General features: G+C 32.8%; 1 long non-coding RNA gene across 1 annotated transcript in view; it reads left to right on the forward strand.

Moving 5' to 3' along the window:
* LOC309656921 overlaps positions 1-19,005 on the forward strand; it is a 442,326-nt gene extending 423,321 nt beyond the window's left edge. The window contains exon 2 of the long non-coding RNA XR_014261614.1: positions 16,831-19,005. This is a non-coding gene — a long non-coding RNA (uncharacterized lncRNA). The remainder of the gene's footprint in view (positions 1-16,830) is intronic.
* The last annotated feature ends 268 nt before the right edge of the window (positions 19,006-19,273 follow it).

Genomic DNA, 19,273 nt, shown 5'->3' on the forward strand with positions numbered 1-19,273 from the left:
TAGTAACTTTCAGGAGCATGGGGTACAGAAGTCTAACTCCTGGCTTTAAGGTTGAGCTGCCTCCTTGATGTAAATAATACTCCACAGTGCCCTGCAGCACCAGACTCAAGCTCTTCTCTAGTACAGACCACATCTTGGCTTAACCTCTTTTCCTGCCCTGTCCTGCTTTCCTCAGTCCCCTTCTCCTGAGAATACTTCTTTAATATGACTCTCATGGAGAGCACCAGCTCAGGCACTGCTTCTAAAGAAACTGATTTAAGACATTTTCATAACATTCAACTGCTGCTAAAGAAACAAAATAATGGGCTCCTGGGGCTGAGCTATATCTTGAACTCCTACCACATTGACAAATAATGCTCTAGATTCTGGGAGACCTGCTTGAAGTCATCCCCAGTTTTCCTTAAGACTTGACTGTGTAGTATACTCTTTCCTTCTTCAATTTATTGTACTTACTTTTAAAATTCTTTATTATCTAAAACACTCCAAATGCATCCATTTCCTCTGTACCATGAAAGAGACTAAGAAACAGAATATATGATTAAAAAAGGCAGACTCAGAAATGGTATCATTTCTTGTTCATGTTAATGTGCTTTAATTAAACAAGTAAAATGTCTTCTTTAGAATTTTTAGATATTATTTAATTGAATGTTTCTTCTATAATTGTTACTTGGAGAAATGACTCATAAAACTCAGGGTAGAAAAACTTGATGTCTGTTAAGAATTGAATCATACACATTTCCTGGCCCTGTGTTGACTGTAATTAGTGCATCTTCATAACTTGGACTATTTATCACAGATTTTTTTAAAAGTGAAGTAGCTGAGAATCAAAATCTATGATTCTCTGCACTTCCTTTCCCAGACTGTATAACACTCCTTGCAGTTTTGGGGGTGAAGTGGGTGAAGTGTGACCACTTTTGTAGCTACAACTTCACATTGGGAGACCGTGCTTTTTCCTTTTTTTTTTTTACTTCCTCAATTAAATTGAGAAATTACAAAGCAGCAAAATGTTGCAGCTAATCCGCTGGGAGAAAAATTATATGCATATAAAATAAAACATACTGCCTTTTTCATGAACAGTATGTGAGCTATTTGAAAATTTTATGCCATTACCACTTTCAGTATGTCATTAACCTAGAAAATAAGAGGGAATAATGAAAGTCGTTAAAAGCAGTTGAGTGGCCTGCTGTAGCCTGGCCAATAGGAGAATAAAGAATGAGAAACAGAGCAAGGCATTCTACTACATTACAACCTGGCAGGGCTGTGTGTACCACATATATATATATATAATATATATATATATATATATATATAATATATATATATATTTTTTTAATTTTTCTGCCTCCATACTATGCTTTTTATGTATATAGGACAAAAGAAGGTTTTTACATTTTAGACAGAATTACCAAGTGCCAGTCATAAAAAATGTCAGCTAAACCTAAAATGAAGGTCATTATTCTAAATTTGAAGCACTGAGAACATCACACTCTGTATGTCTTCCTGAAACCTGTTCTGTCACAGCCTTCTAGACTACTATGTTCAGGTAAGGTTTGATTTTAAAAGAACAGTCATAAACAAAGATGCTGAGAAAAAAATGTATACAATGGCTACTTTTGCTCTGGCTGCAAAATTTACGTACTAGTTATTGTGTTACGAGACAAAAGACATTTTATTCCTTGTAAGTACCACCCACTACAGCCAAACTTCTTTTCCTTGCCTATAGATTTATCTCAGCCATGACCAACCCAGGAAACTCTCAGAAATGGCTGATTTTAAACTAACTTTTATATAAACCAGTTATGATTTTGTACTATTCCCCAGAATGTACCAACTTTATTATGGATATTAGACTGAAGAGACATTCAAGATTGCCACTAAATTCCTAAGTAGTTTAGGGTAAATGCATGGAAGATTATGTTCGCTTTGGTTTGGTAAAATTTGGTGCTGTTTCTCTAAAGAACTCTTATGCAAGAATTAAAGCAGACACATGGAGAAAATTAGAAGACACAGGCAACAAAAGTAAACAGGGGTAAGACTTTTAAGTGCCAAAGATTCAAGAACAGATATGGGATTATTTTGAAAGGAATACCCCATATATTGTAATAAATAGTCATCAGGTGAAAAAGGTCATGGGAAAATACTGTTAGAGCTGAGACCCAAGCTGATCTACACAAAATTTTCTTCCTTAACAAAGCAGCTCTTTTGACAACTTCCTAACAATAAAATTTGACACTATGCTAGATATCCTCAGTACTTATTTTCATGATGGGAAATATTAGGAATATATATATATATATATATATATATACAGATTTACCTACATAACAATTGTTTATTCCAATACTTTTTGAAATATTGACACTTGAAAGATTTTTGGAGATGGGTTTTGTTGTTATTTTGTTAAAATATTTTTACTTATAAGGCAAGTTAAATAATTTTTTTAAGAAGTAAAGTTTTATCATCACAATTTCAAGCAAAACAGCTCCAATTTACTAATTACAAAACTTTTTTGTCAGACAATATCATATGAAAAAATTTTGAACTGCATGCCATATTTTGAAAAACTCAAAAAGTGTGTGTGTGTGTGTGTGCAAACACTGAGTAAGAGTGATATTCATGTCAGGGGATTAGGTTTGTCAAAGTCTCAAGGAAAATATTTTTATCATGAAGGATCCCTGATTTTGGTATTGAATCTCCATGTGAAATTCAATCACCTGATTCTACCACTTTCCAAATGATGATTCCTTTACATCCTTCTTCACCACCCACTACCCACTGGCAACTCTCAGCTTCTTCTTTTGGCAAATCAATACAGATTTGTTAAATTAAATTTTATATAACAATTTTATTTATTTTCAATTTTATATTTATTACTTATATAAGATTTATTGTTTAAATAATACATTTTATTATCTTTGAAAATCATTTGGAATCTTGTCTTGGCATGGAAGACATGCTTATTTTTTCCCCATTAAATTTACTGTTCTCCACTTAGTGGCAGAGTTTACATGATTAATTTAAGTCCTTAAGAGAAAATAGAAAATACAGAATATAGCTTTTTTTCTTTATTCCTTTTCTCTTACAGAAATAGGATAAAAATTTTTACTGTATATATTCGTCAAGATTCTCCAGAGAAAGAAAACCAATAGAATACATACAGCTATAGGTGCAATAATAAATTATTATTGTTATTATATATAACAATAAATCTCTTTAGATAGATTTATTATAAGGAATTGGGTCACAAAATTGTGAAGGCTGGCAAGTCCCGAGATCTACAGGATAAGTCAGCAAGCTGGAGACCCAGGAGAGCTGAGGGTTTAGTTCCAATCTGTTTCCTCAGCCCTGAAACCAAGAGAGCTGATGTAGTTCCAGGTGGAAGACGGGCAGGAAGAGCTAAACTTTCAGTTCAGTTCTGGGGGCAAGAAAAAAGTAATGTCCCAGTCTGAGAGCTCTCAGGAAGGAAAAATTCTCCTTTATTTGGGGAAGGATCAGCATTTTTTTTTTCTAGTTAAGCCTTTAACAGATCACATGAGGTCTGCCCACATTAGAGACAGCAATCTGCTTCTACACACTAGCAATACACTATCAGAAAGAGAAATTCAAAATGTAGTATGACTTTAGCATGAATGTGGATGAAAAACTAAATGGAAATTTTTCATATGAAAGTAGTTGATGTACCAAAAACTATAAATAGAAAATAAAGTGCACAGAAATTCAGAAGAATTGAATTTATCTATGTGGGTTTTCAGCTAAATAACAAGATAATGTGACAACATCACATATAAAATATTACTAACACGTTTAAACATTCCAGATTTCCACCACTGAACATACAAGTAATGATTAAATAAACAGGCAGCATAAAGCTTCTTAATGCCAGCATCTGTACAATGTTAAAACTGCTTTAGATGTGAATTTTTGAAGGTGTGTGGAGTCATACTGAAAGAAATATGCTATAAAAGATAGTGTTACATTTATTTGGTCTTTGACCTTGTTTAGGGTAGTATTTTCCCCTGGAAAAATGACACAAATAGATTTATATGTTCTGTTTTATTTCATGTTGCTGGCTTCATTTGTCATTGGCTTCCTATCAATAAAATACAGAGTTGGTCAAAACTTAGAAAAAGAAAATATTCAAAAATACTAGTATCTCATTCTATTTTGGTCTTAACAGTATTTCTGAAGAATTTGTCTAGGCCTCTTGACATACACATCTCACAAAAAATGATGCTTACCTAATGCTATCTGCAGAGATTTCCTCTTATTGTAGAAGTTATTTGATCACTACATTTTAAATATATAAAACAGACTTTAAAAAGGATATTGAATTTTTCATATAATATAGTGAATCCTTAGTGAATTACTGTACTGAATATATAAATTCTATATTCCTTAGTGTGTTAATATTTTTCCATGAACTACTTTCTTTCTAGAAAAATTTGCCATTTTTGTGTTTTGTTTTGATTTTCCAGTAACACTGCTGAGACTCTAAAAATAACACTAGAAGAAAAATATAAATCACTTGATTTAGCAAACTGTATAAATACATATTGATGACAACTCATTATCTTTCTTCAGGTACTAATTTTCAGTTCAGCACATATTGTTTGAGCTATTTCTTACGTGTGTACCATAAAGGAATTAAATAAATAAATAGATAAAACTGTCATTTAAATTTTATCTAAATCTCATTATAAAAAAATATCAACTAAATGAATAAATGTGTCATCTAGGAAGGTGGGGAGATTTAAAATGTGAAAGTATGCATGTTTTAGAAAGTATTGAACAGACTATAAACTGAATAGTGACTCTGTATTTATACATATTTATATGTTTTTATTCTGTTTTATTCTACAAAATGTATCTATTAATGTGTTGCACTGTACATTCTCTTCAGATTTTTACACATATTATTGACCCTCAGAAATTCAGATGTTTGAGCTCTTTAATTCTACTTGTTTTGGATAATTTGCATAATTTCTATGTGGAAAATATATTTAAGACACTAGTTTGTTCAGTAACACAAATATGTTCATGGACACAGAATTATTAATATAAGCAATTATATAATAGCTATTTAGAACTCTAAAACATTAGAATGAACATTATTCCTATTGCTAGTTGTCATTTTAAAATTTGCAAATAAAATCATAGGAACAAGAATCATTTGAGATTATTTGAGTGACTTTGGCACGTGCAATGTAGAAGTAGAAAACAAAAATACAAGACAAATGGCAACCTGGAATCGGAGCTTTAGAGGTTAACAGCCAGCACTTATCTAAAAAAAATATATCCTGTGACCAATAGTGAAGGTTATAGAGGTCAGTTCAAACAATTACACTTAATTTAAGTTACCTTCCGTTTAAAATACATTAAAATTTATCCCAAAAGGCATCCAACATTATTCTGTCAAAATGATTTTACAGAATAAAATCAAAAGTCCAAAAACAGTCAAATTTTCCTGTTGAAATTAGAATATTTCAATGGTAGAGAAGGAGCATCAGACATTTTGAGTCTGTAACCCTCTTCAACGATGAGTATTTCCATATTTAGAGAACATCATATCATTAATTGTTCTACTATGGCTTAAGTCTAATTCATTCAGACTGCATTTTAGTTTTGCTCAAACATTTTTCAAAACTCCTAAATATCTCCAGCATCAGTTACCTTGTTTAAATTTAATCCAAATTTTTTTCCATACCCTGGCTTTGTTAGATAATAGAAAACTATCCATTCTATTGCATTTTAATGACTCCTTTTCTACAGTTACTAGCTCTAAGTGTCTTGCCTTCTTACTCTCACCAAACAATTTACTCATACCCCGCATATCTTCTCATGCAGGGATTTTGCATAGTGCTAAATTTCACTTTAGATACTAGTTATCATAACTGGCTTAATGAATCAACCCTCTGAGTTCAAGTATTTGCCTTGACATTTTACCTGACTTTTTCGAAGAGTGTAGCTTTCTTCCCTATGACCTGGAATCCTCCTTCTAAATCTGTTCCTATAATTGAATGATCACTTCCTGATACCAACTTATTTATGCTAGTTTCCTACGAAAAATTTTGCTTTGTTTCGTTATGTCTAATGTCAAATTACTGTATAATCTGGTTCTTCAAGATACAGACCACCCACCTCTTACTTTTTTCTAGGAATCCAGGTCAGGTGGATCTTTCTTTCCTGACCACTTACTGCCTCAGATTTTGGGCTCTTATATATCCTATAAGCCTTGTTTGTGTTATCTTTTTCAGCAAATATCCCCCTCAAGTTGATAGTTCTTGTTTCTAAAAGTCCCAGATCCTTTGATTTTTGACTTACTGCTCTAAATAAACATGTTCTTAGGTAATCAACTTTGAATAATGTGGAAGCATCACTTAAGTCATTGATATATTCAGTAAGCCGAACAGCAAGTCATCAGGATTGAAGAGTATAACAACAAAACACCAGAACATATAACTCCACCATTGTGCAACTATCTGTGGGTTAGGACCTTAAAAGCTTACCCCATTCCTTACTTTTCCATATGTGAATTTATGGCAAAATATTCCTACGTACTAAAAAAAAAGTATTTTTTTAATTAGTTTTATAACATATGTGTATATGTGTACTCCATGACTTCATTCATTAGTCATTTCTCTGTGTCATTTTTTTAATGACACTTCATTATTAGGGATAAAGTTTTTGTTCCAGAAATCATTAATATATAAATAGAAACACAGTTTCTATCTTGCTTTTAAACATGATTCATAACTACCAAATATTTGTCCTTCTAATTTTGTATTTATGTCATTATAAATATCAAGGAAATACTTAATAAGGTTAAAAACTATATATATATGAAATATACATATTTGCAAATTTGAGAGATAATTTGCATAATTCTATGTGGAAATTATATTTAAGACACCTGTTTGTTCAATATGACTGTAACATAAATATCTTCATGGACACAGAAATATAATTGTAAGCAATTATGCAATAGTAATTTAGAACTCTAAAACATTAAAAGGAACATTGTTCCTATTCATATATATGATTTTATATATAAATATATATGAATATATATCATATATGTGTGTGTGTGTATATATATATATCCATTTTTAATTCAGGCCCTTCCTTAGATGAAGATCCTGACCATAACTGATATTTGGTAAAGTTTATCACTTAACTTCCACAGTGTTGGTTAAAACGCCATTTCAGTGTCCAGCTTGAGAGTTCCATCTGGAATTCAGCTTGCTTTTCAGAACTCCTCCAGAATGTAGAGCTGCTATTTATTTGAGATTTGCTAATGTCCTCACAGAGTCAATTAAAAATAAAAAATGCTGTGTTTGTGACTTTTGAATCAGAAAACTGCTGACACTGAAAAATGAAGAACAAATCCTTGCATTCTGGCAAGCTCCTAACAACACTGGACTATTAACAATAAATCATTTTGAGCCAAACTTACTTTCCTAAGATTTGATCTCTTTCCTGAAATGATGTGGTTTGTCAAAAAAAGGCAGGTGAATTTTTAAAGAAGGAAAGTAGATGTGAGTTTTTTAAATGACCACAAGAACTTTAAGATGACTCAATACATAAAAGTAGAAAATGGTTTTGGTTGCTAGAGTTAGCTTCACTGTTGTAATCTTTTTATTTCTACATTGAAATTCTGATACAGCTGAAATTAGTCTCTATTATGACGTTTTATGCATCTGGGATGTTCTATTTTGTGCATTAAATAGAAAGCAATGTAAAGTTGTGTACTTAGTATAAGCAGACACATCCCAATTCCTCAATAAAAAAAAAATATTGACTTTAAAATAATCTGAAGAAACTTCTTTATTACGTACGTGTGTATATATGTGTGTAAAGGTAACTTTAAACACCATTTTATCAATGTTGTGATACCATTTTCAGTGCTTATGTTCTGACTAGTCACAGAACAGCAGCCAAGTGGAAATGACAGTGACAGACAATTACAGAAGAAATAAAATGGCTTCCAGAAGTGCACGGAGACCTGCGGACCTCAATCAACTGAACTACAAATCCATTAAATGACTTAATTTTGTGTATCCAACTGTAAGATGTATTTACCAGTATACCGACAAGAACTATAGATAATAATGCATCCTGTAATACAATTCACCTACTAGTAAGTGTGTTCCCTCTGTTGAATGATCTGTCTAACAATCTGACACTGTTTATGGGCAAAAACTGATAACATATCATAGAGCTTAAAAGAAAACAAAGGCTAACTCAGGTAAATGACTAATATCATCACTCGTTTAAAAAAAAAGGCAAAATTCAAATTAAAAAAAAAGTTAATCACCACATTAAAATGCAGGTATACCTTGTTTTATTGCACTTTGTTTTATTGCACTTTGTTTTATTGCACTTCACATATATTACATTTTTTACAAATTGAGTGTTTGTGACAACCCTGCATTGAGCAAGACTATTGGCACCAATTTTCCCACAGCTTTTGCTCTCTTGTGTCTCTGTGTCACATTTTGGTAATTCTCACAATATTTCAAACTTCTTCGTTATTATGGTATCTGTTATGGTGATCTGTGATCAGGGATCTTTGATGGAACTATTGCAAAAAGATCACAGCTCACTGAAGGCTCAGATGATGGTTAACATTTTTAAACAATGTTTTTTAATTAAAGTATGTACATTGTGATTTTAGACATAGTGCTGTTGCACACTTAATAGACTACAGCAGAGTGTAAACATGACTTTTGTTTTTGGCCATGCTGCGTGGCGCGGCATGTGGGATCTTATTTCACCCACCGGGGATCGAATGCCCCCTGCATTGGAAGCACAGAGTCTTAACCACTGGACCACCAGGAAAATCCCCTGAACATAACTTTTATATGCACTGGGAAACTAAAAAAATTTGTGTGACTCACTTTATTGCGATGTTTGTTTTATTGTGGTGGTCTGGAAAAAAGCCCTGCAATATCTCCGAGGTGTGCATTTATTCTGATCAATGTAGTATTAAAAAGACATGTTGAATCATTTAAAATCAATGTCTGTTTTAAAATTGGCTAGGTCACAAAAGAGGAAGAGGTGGCCGGCCATTAACTTTATATCAGGCTTACTCAAATTCCTTGTGTCTTGGAGATCGGGACATATTAGAAATGCTGCATTTGCCAAAGGATTCTTTCCTAAATATACTATACTATAACATATACTATAAAATATAGTATATGTTCCCATAACATACACTATAATTTGTACTGAAAGCTTCCAGTTGATTATCTTATTTTCTTTTTTAAAACATTACATAGAAAATGAATTTTTCAGTGATAGAACAAATCTGAATGTTCAATAGTTCATAATAGAAAGAAAATCATCCATCCACTTATCCATTTATTCACCGAAAAATATTCATTGAGACATCAGCTTGTGCCAGGGATTTGTAGGAGAGTCGTGGTTGAAAGAATCCATGTGAATACCTCAGATGATTTTAAGAAAGTGTCTTTAAAAATGACAATGAAAGCTCATTCATTCAACAGAATAAAAAAGTTATACAAAGGAAATTTAAACTTTAAGAGTGTATTTTTTCACAGGTATACACAACTCAAGTGGAAATAATATACATAGATGAAAACCCTGCTTAATTTTCATCAGTAATTTTTCATCAATAATTTTATATGATGAATGAGTCTTATGCATGAGTTAATTTACTTGACTGCGTTTCCAATATGCCTGTACTAGAATATCAGCAATTATCATCAATTTTTACCTCAAAACCCGTAAAAATATAATTTAGTTTAATTTAATTTGGCATTGTAATTGCTGACTGGGAAGCAAAATAAACAAGACTGCAGCTAATGCACACATCTTCTACACTAGAAAGCAGCGTATGATGATTAATTATTAGAAAAACCTTACAATAATATGAGCTGTAACCAAAGAGATGGTGGAAAATTGATCAGCATAAAGTTTAGGAAAAAATCCAAAATAAGCATACAATGCCAGAAGACAAATGGGAAGATGTGAATGCTATAGTATAAGTATCTAGTTAATGACACTAAATGATTAAGTTGGAACTGCTAAAGAAAAAATATAACATGACCACTAAAATATTTAGTGGTCTTTCAAATAATTTGTTTAAATAATCAAATTGCATTTTCTATATATTTATAAAAATATATTTATATATGTATATACACATATATGTATATACACTAAAACTGTATGTATGTGTTTGATAATGACAATTTATGTTATGTTATGAAAATTTTATCTGTTGATCTTTTTAAAATATGCTTTTCCTTCTGTATGATATGTCTTCCTAGAATGTGATTGAGAACAGTAAATGAATGTTTACATAATATTTATATATTATATTATATATTCATATTTATATAACATTCTCTGAGCACTGTGTTAGGGAGATATCACATGTAGAGTTTTGTACATTTACAAATGACACTAGGAATAGAAGACTAAAAGTATTAAGTTGTCTATATAAAATAGAGTTTGGCCTGGACTTAAATTTGAAATCAAAAAATGAATGCAACTATTGCTTTAGAAATAAAAACATAAGTGGAATTCTAAGAAAGAAGAAGTTAAGTTTATTAAGCACCCACTATGGTTTGAAAGTATTACATAGTTTTACTTTCAAAAATACTTTTTTAGGGAGCTTAATACTATATTTTTATTATATAATAAAAGAAAGCTGAGCCTTAAAAAAGTTAAGTGACTTCCTGAATATGAGGTAGTAACTAACACAACCATAAAAAAAATAGACATTATTGAATTCCAGTTCAACAAATCAGTATTCTCCTATTTTTTTTTTTTACAGGTTTGTATCTTTTTTAAATTGATGTGTAGTTGACATATACCATTATATTAGTTTCAGGTACACAACATAATTTTGCAATATTTGTATATATTGCAAAATTATTACCATAATAAGTCTAGTTAACATCCATCACCATTTATAGCTACAATGTTTTTTTCTTGTCATGAGAACTTTTAAGATCTACTCTCTTAGCCTCTTTTAAATATGCAATACAGTATTATTAATTATAGTCAGCATGTTGTACATTATATCCTCATGACATTTATTTTATAACTGGAAGTTTGTACCTTTTGATTCCCTTCACCTATGCTTTCTGTGTTTAGCAGGATTGTTGTTCTGACTTCATGCTCTCTATCAAAGTTCTGTCTGTTTTCTCCACTTCATTTCTACTGTCTATTGAAGTGCATTGGGAAGCAGAACAACTGAGAAATAAAAATGCAAAAACTGTTGTAGTTGTGAACCCTGTCAGCACCCATGTTCTGTTACTCCTTGAAATATTGGGCTTATTTATAGTAGCAACACCTCTCTGAGCTCTTTTCCTATGTCCTCCAATGGAAACATGATGCAGAAAATATTCTATGAATAATCCTGTTTACAAAAGTCTGCATCTACTCTTTCTTTATCTAAATTATGTATTGCCAGTGATTTTTACTCCATTGCCAATGATCTGTTTAGTACAACCTAATCACAGAAGACCAAGATAACTTATATACCAATACATGTATATCTTTAAACTTTGATCCTAGTTGGAAAATAGATGTTCTCCCTGATGTTCTAATAATCATTTTTAAAGACTTTGATTTTAATCTTTATATAAGGTATTATCTTCATAATTAAATTTTGTATGCATTTTTAGCATGTACACTTACATTTTATATATACAATTTAGGAATTTATGGAACTGTACCTAATTCTATTATTTAGTGCATTCCATAGGTAATAAATAAACTAGTGTACTTTATTGATCACTTAATATTCACAGACATGACCTTTGTAGTGAATTTGTTCCACTGTGCTTTTATGTAAACAATTGACAGTGTTAAACCATATAAAATGTTATAATTAAAAATACAAATAAAACAATTTTATTTAAAATAGCACTGAATTCATAGTTATATTTTGTTATTATGTACTTTCCCAATACTTGCATACAAACAGGACTATACAGTAGAAGATTTTATATTAAAATAGAATCCTTATTTTAGATGAAGTTAAGCACCTCTAACATAGCATAGTTATTTCTCAATATTAAATTAACAGGGGAGACAAAGGATTAACTAAAATATAGCCTTAGGAAAGGATGTCAGGAAGTTACTTCATCCCAGAATTGTACATCCTAAGGAATGATTCCATTTGATCTTTTACACTTTGACATTCATATCCACTAGCACATAACTCATCTAATTAGATAATGCTAGATAAATACTGAGAGATTAGCACTTTCAACCAGTGTCATATATTTTCTAATCCATGAAGAACACCTTATTATGTTATTAAATGACATAGCTTTCCTTTATTTCAGTAGGCTTTTATATTTTGCTGCCATTCCAGATTGTTTTGCTGGATTATATTTTAGGTTTACTGCTTCTCCATAATCTATAATGATACAGGTAAATCTCATCAAATTTCAAAGCCACATAGACAGCCATCTGTGAAGGCACACTATAAATAAATAACCCTATTCAAGTTGCTTTCACGTTTTTGTGCCAAGGCAGACCAACACTTTCTTGCCCATGTTTCTAGGGTTTATGTTAGGTTAGGGACTGTTTCATGTATTTCAGGTCTGCAATAATTTATGCATTGCCAATTTGTCTCAAGGACTGGGATTTTCACGTATAAGATTTTTAAGTTTTATTTATAATTTTTTCACTATGTGCAGTAATGACAGGAAAGCAAGTTATCTTGTGAATAGAATATTTTAAAGCAGGGGTCCCCAAACCCCGGGCCGTGAACTAGTATTGGTCGGCAGACTAGTACTGGTCTGCGGCCTGTTAGGAATGGGGCTGCACAGCAGGAGGTGAGTGATGGGTGAGTGAGCAAAGCTTCATCTGCTTCTCCCCATCGCTCCCCATCACTTGCACTACTGCCTGAACCATCCGCCCCCCACTCCACCCCGGCTGTGGAAAAATTGTCTTCCACGAAACTGGTCCCTGGTGCCAAAGAGGTCGGGGACCACTGTTTTAAAGAGTTTGTTCAGAGTTTTTGTCTAAGAAAGGGAGACATAAGAGTAATGTAGGGCAAGAAAGATCACTACATATAATTTAAGTTCAATATGGAGAAGAGAAAAAAATTCAGTAGAAGCAGTATTTCAACAGACAAGAGCTGATGAAAAAAATCAACCCAAGGATTCAAGAAATTCTGCAAGGACCAGACTAGGAAAATATATAGCACACCACACCTGGATACATTATAATAGAATAAATGAAAACCTGAAGCAGAAAGAAACATATAAAAAGTGGTCAGAGGAGCAAAAACTAGACACATTATATTATTATCTTCAAAGCAACAATAAGAAGTGTGAAAGCTGGCTTCTGAACAGAAATGCTGAAAAGCAGAAGACAAAGGAAGGGCATTTTTAAATGGCTAAAAATAATGTCAACAAGAAATTCTACTCCCAAACCTCCCCTGCAAATTCCTTTGAAAATAAAGTAAAAATAAAAGATCCATTGAGATGAATAAAAAATGAACAGTATTTATTACTGCATTCAGAGAAATTTTAATCATCTTTCTAGTAGGAAAAACATCTGAGAGAGAAGTAGAGAAATACTGTATAAAATAAAAAGTAACACAGAATGTGAAAATATAGATAAGTAAAAAATGAAAATGGACTCCATTGAAAAAGTAAAATAATGCAGTGTTAAAATCTGGGAGACCAATAATACCAAAGACAATAATGAGGTAAATAAAATCCAAGTGAACTAAGGCTCTAGCATTATGAATAATATGATATAATTATTCTGCCATAATGTAATAACTTAAATTATCCATGTTGTAATATCTAGGCATCCCCCCTAAAATTATTTTACAAATAAGAAATTACAGGTTAATAGAAAATAAAATAATAGGGAAGGGTTGATGAATCCAAAGGTAAAAAAAGAACAGAATATTCAATACAAAATGACTGGCCATTCATAAAACAAATACTGGTGTCATAGTAGATATAAACTAAAGTATGTAAGTAATTATACAATATATGATAGAATAAATATTCAAGTAAAGGACTAAAATGATCAGCTAAAATACGAAAACCCTTGTATTTGCTTCACACAAGAGACACATGAAAGAGAAGTTGAAATGAAATGATGGAAAGAACTACACTGTCTAAACTCTAACCAAAGAGAGCTGGTGTAAATATGTTGATATTTGACATAGTAGATTTTAGTGTTAAAAATATCATACCATATTAACTGAGACAGTATGTAATTCAATTCAGCAGAAATACTTCACAATTCTAAATATGGATACATACGACAACATACCTTCAAATATTTTTAACTGACAGTGTTAAAGTAGATATAGAGAAATCCACTGTCTTTAAGAAATACTCTTTAAAATAACACATGGGCCAAAGAATATATCAAAATGGAAACTAGAAAATATTGTTATGTGAATGAAAATAAAAGTATATCATATCAAATGTACTTAAAGCAATGTTTAAAAGTAAGTTTACTGATTTAAGGGTATATATTTGTATTAGTTTGGACTGCCATTACAAATCACCATAGACTGGTGAATTAAACAACAGGAATTTACTTCTCACAGTCTGGAGGCTGGGAAGCCCAATATCAAGATGTTGGTTCCCAGTGAGAGCTCCCTTCATGACTTGTGCAAGGCTGCCTTTTTGCTGGCTCCTCACATGATGTAGAGAAAGAGGATGCATGCTCTCTGGTGTCTCTTATAAGGGCACCAATCTCATCATGAGGTATGTACATTCATGATCTCATCCAAACCTAATCACCTCCAAAGGTGCCATTCCAAATACCATAACTTGGGCCTAGGGCTTCAACATATGAATTTTGACGGTAGACAAGCAGCCATAGCAATATTAAAATAGAGGAAATTCTAAAAATTAGTGAAATAGGCTTCTATTGCATGAGACTAGAAAAAGCACAGCAAGTCAAGGTCAAATTTTAGAAGGAAATGAATAAAGAGCAAAAATCAGTAAAGAGCAAATATCAATAAAATAGGAAAATAGTACAATAAAGAATATTTTTAAAATAGAAATTTAGTTTATCTTAAAAGTTGATGAAATAATGCAAGACAGACTGGTCAGAAAAAAAGACAGAAATTAGAGGTATTTATACAAGCATGTAAAACTATCACGAGTAATAGTTACAATGGTAACAAAGATAAGTTATTATGCAAAATTTTACAGTGATAAATTTGGCACTTTAGATACAATGGTCAGACAGATTCCTAGAAAAATAGAATTTAACAGTGATATAAAAAAACAAAAAAACCCTGTATATTCCAATACCTATTAATTAAGAGTTTTTTGAGGAAAATTCCTGGCTCAAAAGGATTTACTCATTTAAACTTACAGATGTTCTAAGCATTCTTGCAGGAATTTTTCTGAGGGCAAATGTTGATTTGGCATACAGACTCAGAGAGAAATTGAAAAGAGACAAAGGAGACTGAAAAAAGAGGCAGATCACTCCAGATTAGTAGGTGACAGTTTTAACTGGCAAGGGGACTTACATAGGAGGTTCTTCTTGGGCAGCCACAAGATGAGTTGATCTCTGCACCCACCCACCAGCATCTTAAATGCTTATATAGAGGACTTAACTAGTTTCAGTCACAATTACAGTCTAGATGGTCTCAACAACACATTACTCTCTCAAGGCTACATCCTTGAAATGTCTCTGGCTATGGCAATGGTGGGTGGACCATTCATTCCAAGGACAGGGGTAGGGGTGGGGAGCCTCTGATTGCCTGGATCTAGTTCAGAAGTCAACCAGTGGTCACATGCTCTCCACAACATCCTCCAATAGCAAAATATACTTTTTCTATTTTCTGTATTCAAGGAAACAGGAAAATGAAACATATCTTATTTCACTCTATGAAGTGATCAAAACTTTCATACCAAAACCTAAGAAGTACATTTAAGAATGGAACATTACAAAAATATATCTAATAAAGACACATGAAAAATCTTAAACAAAATATTAATAAATAATCATATATGAAAAAGCTGTGTGTCTCCATCACCCTGCTGTGAAGACTGTACTACAGGGAACTGTTACAGCCTCAGGGGCCATGCCTGACACCCTGGACACTCACTGGATATAGCTGTGTGGCTGTCAGGGTCTTGGTGCTCTGGCCAGGTGTCAGGCTTGAGCTTCCGAGATGGGAGACAGAGTCCAGCACATTGGACCACCAGAGACCTCCTGGTGCCATGTAATATCAATCAGTGAGAGCCCTCCCAGAAATCTCTGTCTCAACACTAAGACCCAGTTCCACCCAACAGCAAGCAAGCTCCAGTGCTGGACGCCCCATGCCAAACAACTAGCAAAACAAGAACACAACCCTGCCCATTATCAGACAGGCTGCCTGAAAATCATATTAAGTTCACAGATACCCCAAAACAACAATGGGATGCAGCCCTGCACACCAGAAAGACAAGATCCAGCTCAATTCACCAGAACACAAGCACCAGTCCCCTCCACCAGGAAGCCTACACAACCCACTGAACCAACCTAACCCACTGGGGGCAGACACCAAAACCAACAGGAAATATGAACCTGCAACTGGCAAAAAAGAGATGTCAAACACAGTAAGTTAAACAAAATGAGAAGACAGAGAAATATGCAGCACATGGAGTAAGGTAAAAACCCACCACCAAAGAAATGAAGAGGAAATAGGCAGTATACCTGAAAAATAATTCAGAATAATGATAGTAAAAATGATCCAAAATCTTGGAAATAGAATGGAGAAAATACAAGAAGTGTTTAACAAGGACATAGAAGAACTAAAGAATAAACAAACAAGGATAAACAACACAATAAATGAAATTTAAAATTTTCTGGAAGGAATCAATAGCAGAATAACTCATGCAGAAGAATGGATAAGTGACCTGGAATATAAAATAGTGGAAATAACTACTGCAGAGTTGAATAAAGAAAAAAGGATGAAAAGAATTGAGGACAGCATCAGACACCGCTGTGACAACATTAAACACACCAACATTCGAATTTTAAGGGGTCCCAGAAGAAGAAGACAAAAAGAGACGGTCTGAGAAAATATTTGAAGAGATTATAGTTGAAAACTTCCCTAACGTGGGAAAGGAAATGGTCAATCAAGCCCAGGAAGCACAGAGTCCCATACAGGATACATCCAAGGAGAAACACACCAAGACACAAATTACTCAAACTATCAAAAATTAAATACAAAGAAGAAATATTAAAAGAAGCAAGTGAAAAGCAACAAATAACATACAAGGGAATCCCCATGAGGTTAACAGCTGATCTTTCAGCAGAAACTCTGCAAGCCAGAAGACAGTGGCAGCACATAGTTAAAGTGATGAAAGGGGAAAACCTACAACCAAGATTTTGCTACCCAGCAAAGATCTCATTCAGATTTTGCAGAGAAATTAAAACCTTTACAGACAAGCAAAAGTTGAGAGAATTCAGCACCACCAAACCAGCTTTACAACAAATGCTAAAAGAACTTCTCTATGCAGGAAACACAAGAGAAGGAAAAGACCTACAATAACAAACTCAAAACAATTAAGAAAATGGTAATAGGAACATACATATCGATAACTACCTTAAATGTCAATGGATTAAATGCTCCAACCAAAAGACATAAACTGGCTGAATGGATACAAAAACAAGACCCATATATATGCTGTCTACAAGAGACTCACTTCAGACCTAGGGACACATACAGACTGAAAGTGAGGGGATGGAAAAAGATATTCCATGCAAATGGAAATCAAAAGAAAGCTGGAGTAGCAATTCTCATATCAGCCAAAATAGACTTTTAAATAAAGACTATTACAAGAGACAGAGAAGGTCACTACATAATGACCAAGGGATCAATCAAGAAGAAGATAACAACAATTGTAAATATTTATGACCCAACATAAGAGTACCTCAATACATAAGGCAAATGCTAACAGTCATAAAAGGGAAAATTGACAGTAACACAATAATAGTAGGGGACTTTAACACCCCACTTTCACCAATGGACAGATCATCCAAAATGAAAATAAATAAGGAAACATAAGCTTTAAATGACAAATTAAACCAGATGGACTTAATAGATACTTATAGGACATTCCATGCCAAAACAACAGAATACACTTTCTTCTCAAGTTCACACGGAACATTCTCCAGGATAGATCACATCTTGGATCACAAATCAAGCCTTGGTAAATTTAAGAAAATTGAAATTGTATCAAGTAGCTTTTCCGACTGTAAAGCTATGAGACTAGATATCAATTAGAGGAAAAAACTGTAAAAAATATAAACACATGGAGTCTAAACAATACGCTACTAACTAACCAAGAGATCACTGAAGAAATCAAAAAGGAAGTCAAAAAATACTTATAAACAAATGACAATGAAAACACGACAACACAAAACCTATGGGATGCAGCAAAAGCAGTTCTAAGAGGGAAGTTTACAATACAATCCTAACTTAAGAAACAAGAAAAATCTTGAATAAACACCCTAACGTTACACCTAAAGCAATTAGAGAAAGAAGAACAAAAAAACCCCAAAGTTAGCAGAAGAAAAGAAATCATAATGCTCAGATCAGAAATAAATGAAAAAAGAAATGAAGGAAACAATAGCATAGTTCACTAAGGCCAAAAGCTGGTTCTTTGAGAAGATAAACAAAATTGATAAACCATTAGCCAGACTCATCAAGAAAAAAAAGGGATAAGACTCAAATCATCAGAATTATAAATGAAAAAGGAGAAGCAACAACTGACACTGCAGAAGTACAAAGGATCATGAGAGATTACTACAAGCAACTATAGCCAATAAAATGGACAACCTAGAAGAAATGGACAAATTCTTAGAAAAGCACAACCTTCTAAGACTGAACCAGGAAGAAATAGAAAATATGAACAGGTCAAACACAAGCACTGAAATTGAAACTGTGATTAAAAATCTTCCAACAAACAAAAAGCCCAGGACTAGATGGCTTCACAGGTGAATTCTATTAAACATTTAGAGCAGAGCTAACACTTATCCTTCTCAATCTCTTCCAAAATATAGCAGAGAGAGGAGCACTCCCAAACACATTCTAAGAGGCAACCATTACCCTGATACTAAAACCAGACAAAGATGACCCTGATACTAAAACCAGACAAAGATGTCACAAAAAAAGAAAACTACAGGCCAATATCACGGATGAACATACACGCGAAAATCCTCCACAAAATACTATCAAACAGAATCCAGCAGTACATTAAAAGGATCATACACCATGATCAAGTGGGGTTTTATCCAGGAATGCAAGGAT

The sequence above is a fragment of the Balaenoptera physalus genome (assembly GCF_965194825.1).
Source record: "Balaenoptera physalus genome assembly, chromosome: 3".
In the NCBI taxonomy this organism is placed as follows: Eukaryota; Metazoa; Chordata; class Mammalia; order Artiodactyla; family Balaenopteridae; genus Balaenoptera; species Balaenoptera physalus.